This window comes from Triticum urartu, chromosome 4 (genome assembly GCF_003073215.2).
Source record: "Triticum urartu cultivar G1812 chromosome 4, Tu2.1, whole genome shotgun sequence".
Classification (NCBI taxonomy): Eukaryota; Viridiplantae; Streptophyta; class Magnoliopsida; order Poales; family Poaceae; genus Triticum; species Triticum urartu.
Window position 1 is genome coordinate 606788161 of NC_053025.1, and position 18106 is coordinate 606806266.

An 18106-nucleotide genomic window follows, 5' to 3' on the forward strand; every position below is an offset into this window, starting at 1 on the left:
TCATCATAGCCCCTCCGATGAAGTGTGAGTAGTTTACCTCAGACCTTTGGGTCCATAGTTAGTAGCTAGATGGCTTCTTCTCTCTCTTTGAATCTCAATACAAAGTTCTCACCCTCTCTTGTGGAGATCTATTCGATGTAATCTTCCTTTTGCGGTGTGTTTGTTGAGACTGATGAATTGTGGGTTTATGATCAAGTCTATCTACGAATAATATTTGAATCTTCTCTGAATTCTTTTATGTATGATTAGTTATCTTTGCAAGTCTCTTCGAATTATCCGTTTGGCTTGGCCAACTAGATTGATAGTTCTTGCCATGGGAGAAGTGCTTAGCTTTGGGTTCGATCTTGCAGTGTCCTTACCCAGTGACAGAAGGGGCAGCAAGGTACGTATTGTATCATTGCCATCGAGGATAACAAGATGGGGTTTATTTCATATTGCATGAATTTATCTCTCTACATTATGTCATCTTGCTTAAGGTGTTACTCTATTTTTAACTTAATACTCTAGATGCATGCTGGATAGCGGTCGATGAGTGGAGCAATAGTAGTAGATGCAGAATCGTTTTGGTCTACTTGTCACGGACATGATGCCTATATACATGATCATGCCTAGATATTCTCATAATTATGCTCAATTCTATCAATTGCTCAACAGTAATTTGTTCACCCACCGTAGAATACTTATGCTCTTGAGAGAAGCCACTAGTGAAACCTATGGCCCCCGGGTCTATTCTCATCATATCAATCCCCATCACTTTTATATTGTTTTTCTTTTTACTTTGCCTTTACTTTTCACTTTGCATCTTTATACCAAAAATACCAAAAATATTCTATCTATCAGATCTCACTCTCGTAAGTGATCGTGAAGGGCTTGACAACCCCTAATCGCGTTGGTTGCGAGTAGCTATCACTTTGTGCAGGTACGAGGGACTTGAGCGTGGCGCAGAGAGAGGATGACGACGAGGTAATGGCAGCAACAGAGCCCGACACCACCAATGCAGAGACGACACAGCCAGTTGAAGTGCCGCCGAAGAAGAGAATGATGCAGCACCTGGTCTACTTTGTTAGTTCCCTCCTGCAGGGAGCTAGATCAAGGTACTCCGGCGTGCAGAAACTGCTCTTCGGCCTTCTTATGGCCTCGAGGAAGCTGCATCACTACTTCCAGGCACACGGATCACTGTCGTCACTCGCCTTCCTCTGCAACGGATATTGCACAATCCAGATGCAACAGGAAGAATTGTGGAGTGGGCACTGGAGCTGTCCAGCTTTGACCTCAAGTTTGAAAGTACTTTGATGATTCAGAGCCGAGTCCTGGTGGAGTTCATTGCAGAATGGACCACAACGCCTGACGAAGAAGCCCAAGAGACTGCTCTCCCCGGCAAGGAGGCAAGTTGCAGTTGGATCATGTACTTTGATGGAGCTTTCTCCTTACACGGCGCCGGGGCTGGCGTACTGCTTGTCGCGCCCACCGGAGAGCACCTCTAGTACGTGATCTAGATGCACTTCCCCAGGGAGGTGTCAACAAACAATACGGCAGAGTATGAAGGGCTGCTTGCCGGTCTTAGGATCGCGGCAGACCTCGGAATCAAGAAGCTCATCGTCAGGGGCGACTCGCAGCTCGTCGTCAAGCAAGTCAACAAGGACTACCAGAGCCCGTTGATGAAGGCCTACGTCGATGAAGTGAGAAAGCTGGAAGAGCGTTTCGACGGTATACAGGCTGAATATGTTCCCCGAGCGGAGAACGATATCGCTGATTACTTGTCAAAATGCGCTGCCCTCAAGCTACCTGTGGAACCAGGTACCTTTGTGCTCCAGCTAACTCAGCCATCGGTTGATCCATCAACAGAGCAGAACAAGAGGAGGAAATCAGGACCCGGCAAGTACTTTCCCGCCGAGCTCCCCGAGGCCGCCGGCAAGGATGTTGCCAGGGACACTGAGCCCGCCACAGGACGGCTAGCTCCGGCGGAGCGTCAAGCTCTTGCCGTCGAGACAGCAGCTCCTATATCGGAGGAAATGCCTTTAGTCCTTGCCGTCGAGCCCCAGGCTCCAGCGTGGGCACACCATACCGTCCGATTCCTCCAAACAGGGGAACTTCCTGAAGAGCAGGAAGAAGCGGAAAAAGTAGCCCGTCGCTCTACCATGTACCAGTTCGTCGATGACGTCCTGTACAGAAACAGGCCGAACAGTGTGAAATTGAAGTGTATCCCTCAGGAGGAAGGACTGGACCTGTTGGCGGAGATACACGGAGGCATATGTGGATCCCACATCGGGTCAAGGGCCCTTGCCGGCAAGGCATTTCGGCAAGGTTTCTTTTGGCCCACCGCCCTCCAGGATGCGACGACACTAGTCACCAGGTGTGAAGTGTGTCAGTTCCATTCAAAGAAGGTTCATTAGCCAGCTCAAGCCCTTCAAACCATTCCTCTCTCCTGGGCCTTCTCGGTCTGGGGGCTTGACATACTGGGCCCTTTCCCCCCACGCTGTCAGGGGCTTTGAGTACTTGTACGTAGCAATCGACAAGTTCACAAAGTGGCCGGAGGTGGAGGCAGTGAGGAAGGTCACAGCTCAGTCAGCCGTCAAGTTCTTCAAGGGACTAGTGTGCAGTTTTGGTGTACCCAATAGGGTCATCACCGACAACGGCACACAGTTCACAAGCCGCACCTTCATGCAATATATCCAAGACCTCGGTAGCAAAGTCTGTTTCGCTTCCGTTGCTCACCCACGAAGTAATGGTCAAGATGAGAGGGCAAACACTGAAGTACTACGAGGCTTAAGGACCAAGACCTTTGACAGGCTGCACAAGAGTGGAAGGCGCTGGATTGATGAGTTGCCGACGGTTCTTTGGTCCATCAGGACGACGCCAAATTGAGCCACCGGCCAGACACCCTTTGCCCTGGTATACGGGGCAGAAGCAGTTCTCCCACTGAACTCATATACGGGTCACCTCGAGTGCTCGCTTATGATGAGCTTGAGCAAGAGCAACTGCGGCAAGATGACGCAATGCTCCTTGAGGAAGATCGTCTTCGGGCGGCTGTGAGAGCAGCACGCTACCAGCAAGCCTTGCGCTGCTACCATAGCCGCAAGGTTCATGCCCGAAGCCTTGAGGAAGGCGACCTTGTCCTTCGGCGCGTTCAATCGGCCAAGAATTCCAACAAGTTGACGCCAAAGTGGGAAGGCCCTTACCGGGTAATAGGAGTCACCAGGCCCGGCGCAGTCCGCCTGGAGACTGAAGATGCCATTTCGGTGAGTAACTCCTGGAACATTGAGCATCTTCGCAAGTTTTACCCATGAGGCGCGGCTTGCCGGGCCCCCCGGCAAGCCACCTTTTGTACAAGCATTGCCGATGATGCATGTAACCCTTTGTACAAAGCCAGGCGCAGACCCTGAGCATTAATAAATGAAGCGCTGGCGCTCTAAGTTATAGCAAGCATGCTAGGTCGAGTCTCGTCCTTGGTTAGGGCTGATAGTGCTTAGCGGCGACTAACCCCTAGCTTAGAGGTCGAGTGTGCGTCTCTTTGCCGTTCTTTCGTCTTCTTTGCTTCGCACGACTCACAGATATCCTTGCCAGATCACTTGAGGATGAAAAAGAGAAGAGGGACAGACCAGCATCTAGACCCCGGCAAGCCAGTATTGCCGGGGGCTGCAAGAGCAAAGATTCACCCACGGCAAACCAGAGTCGCCGGGGGCTACAGCTTCAGATAAGTTCTTCATCCTTATCATGCATTCCCTTATGGACTGAGGTATGTGAAACCTCGTTTTTTCCTAAAGCTACCGTGCTCCCCTAACTCTAGGCCCTAGGGCTCGTTCCTGGGGCCAGGTTTGGTCGTAGTCACAGCAGGGAGAGGATGAAACAAGGATCCTGAACCCACCTCATCCCTGCCTCCGCCAAAGGTGTGAGAAAGGTCGAGCGAAGTGGGGAGACGGCAAGACCTGTTGCCGGGCAAGGAAATGTTTATCTTAAAGATATCAAGGATTTACTCCTTGTCGTGGGTTCTACCCACAAACAAATGACCCGGCAAGCATCCCTTTTTCATTAAAAACATTCCACTCAGGTACAGTCTATAGGGAATGAAAAACATGAATGATGGGATTACAAGTTTTAAATTCAGCTAAGGCCCGAAGGCTTACAAACTAAAAAGAGATAAGGTGCCCGTAATCCCTTTCTTATCCCTCTCCTCAGGAGGCAGGTCAAGGAGGCGAAAAGGGCAAAAGGGGAGCCTAGGCGAGCTACGGGTGGCAGAAGACACCAAGAGAACATCTCGGTGGCCGTCCGAAGGCTGGATGGTGATGGCAGCGCCGGAAGCAGAGCTCGAAGACGAGGCGGCAGGACGTCAGCACGCGTCGAAGGCGTCGGTGCCCGCGTACTCCGATTTGACAGCCTTGCCGCCCGCCCTCTTCCTCTTCCGCAGCCTCCCAACGCCAGCCGCCCAAGGAGACGACCCCGAGAAGTTCGGGGAGCCGGCGACACGGATGATGGGGTCGCCGGTGCCGCACGAAGCGGCGCCCGACACCTAATCGGACCCGTCATCCTGCGGCCTACTACCCTCATTGTCGTTGCCGCTGTCCTCCTCGACACTCTCGCCCGAGGAGGAGTCTTCGCTATCAGAAGAGCTCTCCACGCAGCACCTTGCACGGGTCCCTAAGCACCCGAAGACCTTGACGGAGAGAAGGCCACCCTCCATCAGCTTAAAAAGGAGAGTGAGCCCCTCCGTCAAGCGGTGGATATGGGCAAATGTCTTCCAACCTCGACGGAGATACATCACGTGAGGGGCTGGGAAGTCGACGTGAACCCACGTGCCGCTGATCCCACAGCCCCTCATGTGCAGCCGCAGCGACTCCGGCGGATCCAACTCCATCTCCTGCGCGAATGGAGTCGGGAGACGAAGGCGACGGCGAGGCGGCCGGCGCAGCCTGACGAAGAACTCGCAAGGGTCATCCCCAACGTTGCCCTCCATGGGGGAGGAACTGCTAGCGGAGGCGAGGCCGGCGCGCCGCCCCGTCCTCCTCTTCCCTGAGCGCCTCGGCCTCGCCCACGACCTCGCCCCCTCCCCCTTCCCCTCATAGTTGGCTCTGCCACCGCGAGTGCAGGGGAAGGTGGGACGCGTTATCGAGCGGCGACCCTTGCCGCCACCGTTGAAGGACCAGGATTACCTCTCTCCATGGCGGATGGAAGGGGGAGCAGAAGCTGAAGGAAGGAGAAGATGAAAGAATGCGGGACGCCATCCTCCCCCTCCCGCTCTTTATAAAGGAATGGGGTGGGGGCTCGGCCGCCCCGCTCAGCCAATCAAGACGCGGAAGGCGCAGGGAACTGGGACCGACCCGCCGCCCCAGCCCGCGGCAGCCCGGTTTCCCGCCTCCACCGTTCGCCACCCCAAGCGCATGAGGGCCACGTGGCAGGCGTGCAGGACCGAGGCGACGGGTGAGGCGACCTCTCCCCACCCCGTGATCGTAGGGAGTGGACGCCTTGAAGACCACGCATCGGCCCCGTTCAGTAAATGGGTCGCGCCTCCACGCCTCCCTCCATTTATGGGGAAGACGCGAACCGCCCCCTTTACTACGACGTGACGCATGCATGCAGAGCTCAACCCCACGCATGCCGCCCATGTCACACACGCCTCCCCACGCCGCGCCACGCGTGGGAAGCATGGGAAGCGCAGCGCGCGAAGAGACTTACCGCGGTAAAAACCGCCCCGCCTGCCCGTGCACCGTTTTTGGGCCTAGCCCAACGACGCGATTGCGCTTACGTGTGGCCCAGGCCCGGGAGCTCCTGTCGGTGTACAAAAAGAGGGGTACACTTTTTGTACCCCTATAACTGTGCACGGGCAGTCTGAGCCACGGGCACCACCACACTGAGCAAGGCAAGGGAGGTGAGCCATGGTAAGGCCGAAGCTCGTGAGAAGCAGAACGACGCCAAGACCAAGCCCACAAAAAGCAAAGGAGACGAAGCGGACTCCCCCCCCGGCAAGATCCTTGCCGGGAGGCGGTTTTAGCAAACCCAGCAAGACCCTTGTCATGGCAGCTCGCCCCACACCTATGGAGTGAGTCACCCTTCAGTCCACTGCCCCCATGGGGCAAGGATTCGGGAGACATCCCCGTGCTGCCATGCAGATCTTGGTGAAGACATTCAAGATCAGATACACCCTTTAGAAGATGATGATCCTTGGCGGGATCCCAGCCAAGGAGGACCACAAGGTCCCCGGCAAGAGCCTTGCCGAGGATGACAGCAGGCGCCACGGCAAGACCCTTGCCGGGGCCCCGGCAAGGCCCTTGCCAAGAACACCCGTAGGGCCACCATCAGGCCCACGCCAGTCAAACCTCCACCGCCGTTCGCATGCAGCTGCCAACCCAACTAGCTGAGCAGGCACCTGCGTCGCGGCATGCAGATCTTCGTGGAGACCCACCACTGCGCCACCTCAGCTGCCTGCCTGCCTACATGGCACCGCGGGCACCGCTGGCCAGGGCGCGTGTCGACACGAGAGGGAGCGGCGACGGACGAGAAAGGGCTCTCCCCCGTCCCCGATAAAGCAAGGACACCTGGGCAAGACGCATTAAATGCGCCTTGTCCTATAATGCGAGGGATAACCTCGCATCACTGTACCCTTTCCACCTCTTGTGTGCCACTGTGGCAACCCCTTTCCTGTAAAAGGAGGCCCGAGGCGACCAAGGAGAGGATTCGGCTTTTTGGAGGTCCTCACGCCCCATAGCTAGCCCAAGAACACAAATATACAATCCACCAAAGCAGGAGTAGGGTTTTACGCATCCTCGCGGCCCGAACCTAGATAAACGAACCGTGTGCTATCTGTTTGATCCGCTCTTCTCACGACCCCGCGCCCCGCAAACCGTAGTAGGGATTCTTGTGATCCCATAGGTGTCGTTCCCAACAAAATTTGGGGTTCCAGATCTTGCGCTAGCTACAGATTACTACAGACTATTCTGTTTTTGACAGATTCTGCTTTTCGTGTGTTGTTTGCTTATTTTGATCAATCTATGGCTATTAAAATAGTTTATAATCCATAGAGAAGTTGGAATACAGTAGGTTTAACACCAATATAAATAAAGAATGAGTTCATTACAGTACCTTGAAGTGGTCTTTTGTTTTCTTTCGCTAACGGAGCTCACAAGTTTTCTATTTTGAGTTTTGTGTTGTGAAGTTTTCAAGTTTTGGGTGAATTCTTTTGATGGATCATGGAACAAGGAGTGGCAAGAGCCTAAGCTTGGGGATGCCCATGGCACCCCCAAGATAAACCAAGGACACCAAAAAGTCAAAGCTTGGGGATGCCCCGGAAGGCATCCCCACTTTTCGTCCACTTCCATCGGTAATTTACTTGGAGCTATATTTTTATTCACCAACATGATATGTGTTTTGCTTGGAGCGTCTTGTATTATTTGTGTCTTTGTTTGCTAGTATACCACAATCATCCTTGCTGTACACACCTTTTGAGAGAGCCATACATGAATTAAAATTTGATAGAATACTCTATGTGCTTCACTTATATCTTTTGAGCTAGATAATTTTGCTCTATGTGCTTCACTTATATCTTTTGAGCTAGATGATTTTGCTCTACGTGCTTCACTTATATCTTTTGAGCGTTATAATTTTGCTCTATGTGCTTCACTTAGATCTTTTAGAGCACGGTGGTGGAGTCTTTTTAAAGAAACTATTGATCTCTCATGCTTCACTTAAATTAATTTCAGAGTCTCTTAATAGCATGGTAATTTGCCTAATAATAATATGCTTGGTATTCAAGATTTGTGAAACTTTCTTTTGAGTGTGTTTAATACTAAGAAAAGATTGAAGCATGATAATTGTTTTGAGATATGGAGGTGATAATATTAAAGTCATGCTAGTTGAGTAGTTGTGAATTTAACGAATACTTGTGTTGAAGTTTGTGATTCCCGTAGCATGCATGTATGGTGAACCGTTATGTGATGAAGTCGGAGCATGATTTATTTATTGATTGTCTTCCTTATGAGTGGCGGTCGGGGACGAGCGGTGGTCTTTTCCTACCAATCTATCCCCCTAGGAGCATGCACGTAGTACTTTGCTTTGATAACTTCTAGATTTTCGCAATAAGTATATGAGTTTTTTATGACTAATGTTGAGTCCATGGATCATATGCACTCTCACCCTTCCACCTCTGCTAGCCTCTCTAATACCGCGCACCTTTCGCCGATATCATGCACCTACCATATACCTTTCTCAAAACAGCCACCATACCTACCTATTATGGCATTTCCATAGCCATTCCGAGATATATTGCCATGCAACTTTCCACCGTTCCGTTTATTATGACACGCTCCATCATTGTCATATTGCATATCTCGGTACACCGCCGGAGGCATTCATATAGAGTCATATTTTGTTCTAAGTATCGAGTTGTAATTGATGAGTTGTAAGAAAAATAAAAGTGTGATGATCATCATCATTAGAGCATTGTCCCAGTGAGGAAAGAATGATGGAGACTATGATTCCCCCACAAGTCGGGATGAGACTCCGGACGAAAAATAAAAAAAATAAAAAGAGGCCAAAGAAGCCCAAATAAAAAAAGGAGAAAGGCCATAAAAAAAGAGAAAGGCCATATATAAAAAATGAAAGAAAATAGAGAAGGGACAATGTTACTATCCTTTTACCACACTTGTGCTTCAAAGTAGCACCATGATCTTCATAGTAGAGAGTCTCTCATGTTATCACTTTCATATACTAGTGGGAATCTTTCATTATAGAACTTGGCTTGTATATTCCAATGATGGGCTTCCTCAAATTTCCCTAGGTCGTCATGAGCAAGCCAGTTGGATGCACACCCACTTAGTTTCTTTTTGAGTTTTCATATACTTATAGCTCTAGTGCATCCGTTGCATGGCAATCCCTACTCACTCACATTGATATCTATTGATGGGCATCTCCATAGCCCGTTGATACACCTAGTTGATGTGAGACTATCTTCTCCTTTTTGTCTTCTCCACAACCACCATTCTATTCCACCTATAGTGCTATATCCATGGCTCACGCTCATGTATTGCGTGAAGATTGAAAAGGTTTTGAAAAAGTTAGAGTATGAAACAATTGCTTGGCTTGTCATCGGGGTTGTGCATGATTTAAATACTTTGTGTGGGGAAGATGGAGCATAGCCAGACTATATGATTTTGTAGGGATAACTTTCTTTGGCCATGTTATTTTGAGAAGACATAATTGCTTTGTTAGTATGCTTGAAGTATTGTTTCTTATGTCAATATAAACCTTTGTCTTGAATCTTTCTAATCTGAATATTCATACCACAATTAAGAAGATTTGCATTGAAATTATGCCAAGTAGCACTCCGCATCAAAAATTCTCTTTTTATCATTTACCTACTCGAGGACGAGCAGGAATTAAGCCTGGGGATGCCTGATACGTCTCCAACGTATCTATAATTTTTGATTGCACCATGCTATATTATCTACTGTTTTGGACTATATTGGGCTTTATTTTCCACTTTTATATTATTTTTGGGACTAACCTAGTAACCGGAGGCCCGGCCCAGAATTGCTGTTTTTTGCCTATTTCAGTGTTTCGAAGAAACGAAATATCAAACGGAGTCCAAACGGAATAAAATCTTCGGGAACGTGATTTTCTCACCGAACGTGATCCAGGAGACTTGGACCCTGCTCCAAGGAACAAAAGAGGCAGTCACAAGGGTGGGGGGCGCCCCCCCCCCCGAGGGCGCGCCCCTGCCTCGTGGGCCCCTCGTTGCTCCTCCGGCGTACTTCTTCCTCCTATATATACACACGTACCCCAAAACAATCAGAACAGGAGCCAAAAACCTAATTCCACCACCGCAAATTTCTGTATCCACGAGATCCCATCTTGGGGCCTGTTCCGGAGCTCCGTGGAAGAGGGTCGTCATCACGGAGGGCTTCTACCTCATCATAGCCCCTCCGATGAAGTGTGAGTAGTTTACCTCAGACCTTTGGGTCCATAGTTAGTAGCTAGATGGCTTCTTCTCTCTCTTTGAATCTCAATACAAAGTTCTCACCCTCTCTTGTGGAGATCTATTCGATGTAATCTTCCTTTTGCGGTGTGTTTGTTGAGACTGATGAATTGTGGGTTTATGATCAAGTCTATCTACGAATAATATTTGAATCTTCTCTGAATTCTTTTATGTATGATTAGTTATCTTTGCAAGTCTCTTCGAATTATCCGTTTGGCTTGGCCAACTAGATTGATAGTTCTTGCCATGGGAGAAGTGCTTAGCTTTGGGTTCGATCTTGCAGTGTCCTTACCCAGTGACAGAAGGGGCAGCAAGGTACGTATTGTATCATTGCCATCGAGGATAACAAGATGGGGTTTATTTCATATTGCATGAATTTATCTCTCTACATTATGTCATCTTGCTTAAGGTGTTACTCTATTTTTAACTTAATACTCTAGATGCATGCTGGATAGCGGTCGATGAGTGGAGCAATAGTAGTAGATGCAGAATCGTTTTGGTCTACTTGTCACGGACATGATGCCTATATACATGATCATGCCTAGATATTCTCATAATTATGCTCAATTCTATCAATTGCTCAACAGTAATTTTATTCACCCACCGTAGAATACTTATGCTCTTGAGAGAAGCCACTAGTGAAACCTATGGCCCCGGGTCTATTCTCATCATATCAATCTCCATCACTTTTATATTGTTTTCTTTTTTTGCCTTTCTTTTTTACTTTGCATCTTTATACCAAAAATACCAAAAATATTCTATCTATCAGATCTCACTCTCGTAAGTGACCGTGAAGGGATTGACAACCCCTAATCGCGTTGGTTGCGAGTAGCTATCGTTTTGTGCAGGTACGAGGGACTTGAGCGTGGCCTCCTACTGGATTGATACCTTGGTTCTCAAAAACTGAGGGAAATACTTATGCTACTCTGTTGCATCATCCCTTCCTCTTCGGGGAAAAAAAACGCGCTCGACAGCACCCACCAGCTATATCTTCGCACGCAAGGAAGTGCCTCCTTATTACGCACAAAAAACGAATACTCCCCCTGCTAGTGGGACCCAGTATATCGGGCCTACTAAGTTGATGGGGACGAAGGGCTTTGTCAACTTAGTCAATATGCACGATTCTAGCTCGACTAACCATACGATGTCCATCCAACGGCCGTAGTGCTTCTTCAACCTCTGGTCTTCTTGCTCCAGCCGCCCAAAGCAGCGCCGGTCGTGCCGCCTGCTCCTGCCTCCCGTGGCCGGCTGTGCTGCCGCGGAGGCCTCACCGCCCCCATACTACTCCCACCGCTGGCCAGGCCATCCCTCCACTCCACTCACCCACACCCCCTGTTATTCTGCGGACGGCAGCACAGCCGAACCAGTGAACCCTCGTACTCCTCTCCGCGTGGGCATTCACTGCCGCGTCTTCCCCGGCTCCGCGCCGTCCCCTTCCTAGGACTCACCGTCGTCCACCGCCGTGGTGCTGTCGACGCGGCGTGGTCAATGTGGTCAATGACCGAATTCCATCGGAATAATACTGTACGTGGAGAGGCTGACAACTGGGTCCACGACAGCCGCAAGGAAGTGCCTCCTTATTACGCGGAAAATAATTATTCCTCCACTTGACAGCAGGGACCCACCGGACGCCCAGCAGTATATCGCGAAAAAAACGTTTGCCCCTGACTGATGGGACCCACCCGACGGGCCACCGTATTTCATGAAAAAAACGTTCCCCCTACTGTCAGCTCAGACCCACCGGAAGTGCCTCCTTATTACGCACAAAAAATGAATACCCCCTGCTAGCTGGGACCCACCTTGGTGGGAGGCTGACTTGTGGGCCTACTAAGTTGACGGGAACGGAGGGCTTTGTCAACTTAGTCAATATGCACAATTCTAGCTCCAGTGACCGTACGATGTCCATCCAACGGCCGTAGTGCTTCTTCAACCTCTGGTCTTCTTGCTCCAGCCGCCCAAACCAGCGCCGGTCGTGCCTCATGCTCCTGCCTCCCGTGGCCGGCTGCGATGCGGCGGAGCCCTCACCGCCCCCTACTACTCCCACTGCTGGCTAGGCCATCCTTCTACTCACCCACACCCCCTGTTATTCTGCGGCGACGGCAGCCTCACACCGCAGCGAACCAGTGAACCCTCATACTCCTCTACGCGTGGGCATCCACTGCCGCGTCTTCCCTGGCTCCGCGTCGTCCCCTTCCTAGGCCTCGCCGTCGTCCACCGCCCTGGTGCTCTCGGCGCGGCGTGGTCAACGTGGTCAAGGAATGGCTTCCATCGGACGTGGACTGTACGTGGAGAGGCTGACAGCTGGGTCCACGGCCGCAGCAAGGAAGTGCCTCCTTATTACGTGCAAAATAATTATTCCTCACCTGACAGCATGGACCCACTGGACGGGCCACCAGTATTTTGTGAAAAAAATCTTTTCCCCCTGACTACTGGGACCCACCGGACGGGCCACCGTATTTCGCAAAAAAAATGTCCCCCCCCCCCCCCCCCCCGCTGTCAGCTCGGACCCATCGGAAGTGCCTCCTTATTACGCACAAAAAAATGAAGACTTTGTGGGCCTACTAAGTTGACGGGGACGAACTTTGTCAACTTAGTCAATATGAACGATTCTAGCTTCCAGTGACCGTACGATGTACATCCAACAGCCGTAGTGCTTCTTCAACCTCTGGTCTTCTTGCTCCAGCCGCCCAAAGCAGCGCCGGTCGTGCCGCATGATCCTGCCTCCCGTGGTCGGCTGTGCTACCGCAGAGGCCCCACCGCCCCCTACTATTCCCCCCGCTGGCCAGGCCCCGTGGCGATGGCAGCGCACACCGCAGCCGAACCAGTGAACCCTCGTAGTCCTCTCCGCGTGGACTTCCACTTCCGCGTCGTCCCCTTCCTAGGCCTCGTCGTCGTCCACCGCCGTGGTGCTCTCCGCGCGGCGTGGTCAACGTGGTCAAGGAACGACTTCCATCGGAAGAGTACTGTACGTGGAGAGGCTGACAGCTGGGTCCACGGCCACAGCCCAGTTTTTTTTGATTTGCCAAGTAAGTCGCTTTGTCAGGCCTGTTGGGCTGCAAATCTTTCAAGACGAGGAGAGCTTTCATTCGGCTGGCCGAGAAAATGGCCCATCAGTAATGAGAAATGGGTTGTACATTTTTAAAACACATCAAACCGGTAATTAGTTTCAAATATAATTTTTTTCATTTCAAGATTTTAAATTACATTAATTTTTATGCGTGGAGATTTTTTTGGATTTTATATTGATATACATTTATTTTTATAATCAGTTTGAATGTGAGTCGAAATTTCGGGATTAAAAACAGTTCGGACCGCACCGAAATATGCAAAATTTCGTATAATTTTTTAACCGTTGCCACAATATGGGCTGTAATGCTAACAAAAAGAATATGGGCTCCACAAAAACCTTAGGAATTAGCAAATGGGCTGTAAATTATTAGAAATAATGGCAGATAGGTTGTATGCTGCTTTCCACAGATTTGAGGCTTTCCTAAAAAAAGGTTGACGCCCAAGCACTGACTATTGGATGTCCATCCAACGGCCGCCGTGCTTCTGCAATCTCTGCTCTTCCTGCTCTAGCCGCTCAAACAAGTGCCGGCGGGACTGCCTGCTCCCTCTTCCTCGTGGCCGGCTGTGCTGCCGCGCAGGCCTCACCGCCCGACCGTACTCCTATCGCTGGCCTAGCCATCCCTCTACTCACCCACACCTGTTGTTATTCTCCGGCGACAGCAGACGAACCAGTAAACCCTCGTACAGTCGTACTCCCCTCTGTGTGGGAAACAATACCGAGTCTTCCCTGCCTCCGTGTCGTCCCCTTCCTAGGCCTCGCCGTCGTCCACCGCCCTGTGCTCTCGGCGCGGCGTGGTCAACGTGGTCAAGGAACGACTTCCATCGGACGTGGACTGTACGTGGAGAGGCTGACAGCTGGGTCCACGGCCGCAGCAAGGAAGTGCCTCCTTATTATGCGGAAAATAATGATTCCTCCACCTGACAGTTGGGACTCACCGGACGGGCCACTGTATTTCGCGAAAAAAATGTTTCCCCCTGACAGCTGGGACCCACCAGCTACATCTTCCCACGCAAGGAAGTGCGTCCGGGCAAAAAAAAACGATTCGCCCCCTGACTGCTGGGACCCACCAGCTACATCTTTACAGGCAAGGAAGTGCCTGACAGTTGGGACCCACCTGGTCGAACCGTACGTAGCGTTGTCATTCTGGTTGCGAACGTGTACATACATACTGGTCGATGTAGAGGCGCGCACGTGTCGTAGTAGAGGCACGCACGTAGCATGTACACGTACGTACAGCGGCCAGGGTGCAAGAAAGAAAATACGGCCACGTATGTCTACATACGGGCGGGGTCTCGAACACCTACTCGCGCATACGTACGGCGAGGGCTCGTGTACATGGCTGGGTCAGAACGGAGAAACAGTGTCATCGTCGTGTTCATGGGGAGGCAACGGAATGCGTCGTGTTCATGGGGAGGCAACGGAATGCGTCGTGTTCATGGGGAGGCAACGGAATGTGTCGTCTTCATCGGGAGGCACCGAAACACATGGGAGCCAACCGGCTGGGTCGGAACGGAATGCGTCGTGTTCATGGGGAGGCAACGGAATGCGTCGTGTTCATGGGGAGGCAACGGAATGTGTCGTCTTCATCGGGAGGCACCGAAACACATGGGAGCCAACCGGCTGGGTCGGAACGGAATGCGTGGTCGTGTTCATTGGGAGGGCTTGGACGGAACAGGTGATGGAAACGAGGCCTAGCGTACCACACAATGGAGGAAATGGACCTCCTATGTTCGAAACGGGGTCCTGTTGATCGGGAGGGGTCTGGCGTACCGCAAAACGGAGGAAACGGACCTCCTACGGTCGAAACGGGGGTCCAGTTTTCATCGGGAGGGGTGTGGCGTACCGCAAAACCGGACTCCACGGGATACTGTTCATCTCCACCGTTGACCCCCTCTAGCCTCCACGAGCCACTATTCACCCACCGTCGACCTCCTCCAGCCTCCACCTGCGACTGTTCATCCACGGGCTCCTGTTCATCCAGCCTCCACCGTGCGCTACTCCACTGGCTACTGTTCAACCAGCCCTCTCCACGGGCTCCTGTTCAACCACCCCTCCACGGGCTACTGTTCATCCTGCCCTCCACCGTCTACTGTTCATCCTGCCCTCCACGGGGTGGTCCTGTTCATCCAGCCCTCCACGGGGTCCTGTTCATCCAGCCCCAACCGGCTCGATCGATCGGGGTCCTGTTCATCCAGAGGTAACACCACGGGGTCCTGTTCATCCACCCCCACCAGGAACTGTTCATCCAACCCCCCACCCCCCGCAACGCTCACTGTTCATCCGGAGGCAGCATCGATCAGCTTCAATTAGCAGCAGTAGCGAAGGAATCGCTCGATCGGGTTCAGTTAACAGCCATCGGTCGATCACTCGGGTTCAGTAATGCGTAGCCTGCAATTGCTCGGGTTCAGTTAGAGCCCAACGCCTCGCTCGGGTTCAGTTAGAGCCAACGCCTCGCACACATGCGCGTACATGTACGAGAGAAATGCGCATCGCTCGGCCCCCGACCTCCCACCGTAACCGGGAACTCCTCGAAATTTTCCTCGCCCTCGCTTCTACCACGGTTTTTTCCATCATGGACGGCCGAAAGAATGTCATGCAGCTGCGTCTCCGGCCCGCATAGGATGAAAAGCCCATTTTCTGTCATGATTTTTTGTCTTAGAAGTAGGAGCTCACCACATCTATGATGATACCGGGTTTTGTCACAATTATCGTCATAGAAGTGTCATATGTATGATAGAAAAAAAATTCGTTCGGCCCAAAATGTCACGGATGTGTCTTTTTTATAGTGAAACCATCGTGATATAGCCCCACGGTGGGCGCCAACTGTCGTGGGTTTGTCACGGCAGATGTCCTCGTGAAAGGACTTAGTCGTGGATCCATCGCTACGGGTTAGCTTAAAGGGGTTAAACCGGACAAGGGACACGAGGGTTTTTATACTAGTTCGGCCCCTTCGATTAAGGTAAAAGCCTATGTCTAGTTGTGTTGGTATTGCTAGGGTTCGATGGCCAGGGAGCGAATCCGCTTTGCCTGGCTCTCGAGTTGTTGTTTGTCGTCCTTAAACCACTGTCGGGTCGTCCCTTTATATACAGAGGTTGACGCTCGCTGGTTTACAAAGCCCCGAGGCTGGATCGTAAACGTGTCCGGCTCGGTCTCTATTCCTTCTAACTTACAATACAAGTTACATGAGAGAAATGGTTTACATCTACAGGCCTTAACTCGCCTTTGGGCCTTGGGCCTTCAGAAAGCGCCATCATCCTTTCATCTTCATGGGCTTCTAATCTTCATAGAGTTAATCCGGTACTCCTGGCCGGTTTACGTCCAGTAATAATATCCCCAACACTTAGCGTGCTATCAAATGTCACAACATAACTGGGTGATTATAAAGATGCTCTACAGGTGTCTCCGATGGTGTTTTTTGAGTTGGCATAGATCGAGATTAGGATTTGTCACTCCGATTGTCGGAGAGGTATCTTTGGGCCCTCTCGGTAATGCACATCACTATAAGCCTTGCAAGCAATGTGAATAATGAGTTAGTTGCGAGATGATGCATTACGGAACGAGTGAACAGACTTGCCGGTAACGAGATTGAACTAGGTATTGAGATACCGACGATAGAATCTCGGGCAAGTAACATACCGATGACAAAGGGAGCAACCTATGTTGTTATGCGGTTTGACCGATAAAGATCTTCGTAGAATATGTAGGAATCAATATGAGCATCCAGGTTCCGCTATTGGTTATTGACCGGAAGTGAGTCTCGGTCATGTCTACATAGTTCTCGAACCCATAGGGTCCGCATGTTTAACGTTCGATGACGATCGGTATTATGAGTTTATGTGTTTTGATGTACCGAAGGTAGTTCAGAGTACAGGAAGTGATCACGGACATGACGAGGAGTCTCTAAATGGTCGAGACATAAAAATCGATATATTGTAAGGCTATGTTTGGACATTGGAATGGTTCCGGATGAGTTCGGGCATTTACCGGAGTACCGGGAGGTTACCGGAACCCCCCGGGGAGTCAATGGGCCTTATTGGGCCTTAGTGGGAGAGAGGAGGAGGCGGCCAGGTGGAGGGCGCCCCCCCCCCCCCCCCCCCCCCCCCCCCCCCCCCCCCCCCCCCCCCCCCCCCCCCGGGGGGGGGGGGCCCCCCCCCCCCCCCCCCGAAGCCCAATCCGAATTGGGTGCCCCCCCCCTTTTCTTCCCTCTCTCTCCCTCTTCCTTCTTCTCCTACTCCAACTAGGGAAGGGGGAAACCTACTCCTATTGGGAGTAGAACTCCCCCTTGGGCGCGCCATAGAGAGGGTCGGCCCTCCCCTCCACCCCTCCTATATATACAGGGGCGGGGGGCACCCCATAGACACACAAGTTGATTGTTTAACCATGTGCGGTGCCCCCCTCCACAGAATTCCACCTCCGTCAGATCGTTGTAGTGCTTAGGCAAAGCCCTATCTCAGTAACTTCATCATCACCGTCATCACGCCGCCGTGCTGACGAAACTCTCTCTCGCCCTCAACTAGATCAAGAGTACGAGGGACGTCACCGAGCTGAACATGTGCAGATCACCGAGCTGAGGTGCCGTGCATTCGGTACTTGATCGGTTGGATTGCGAAGACGTTCGACTACATGAACCGTGTTTCATAACGCTTCCGCTTTCGGTCTACAAGGGTACGTAGACATACTCTCCCCTTCTCATTGTTATACATCTCCCAGATAGATCTTGCGTGATCGTAGGATTTTTTTTGAAATATTGTGTTCCCCAACAGTGGCATCCGAACTAGGTCTATGCGTAGATGTTATATGCATGAGTAGAACAAAAAAGAGATGTGGGCGTGAGTATATACATATTGCTTGCCTTCACTAGTTGATTCTTGATTCAGCGGTATTGTTGGATGAAGCGGGTCAGGCCGACATTACGCGTACGTTCACACGAGACTGGTTCTACCGACGTCCTTCGCACACAGGTGGCTAGTGGGTGTCTGTTTCTCCAACTTTAGTTGAATCGGTTTCAATGAAAAGGGTTCTTTCTGAAGATCAAAAAGCAATCACTATACTACGTTGTGGTTTTGATGCGT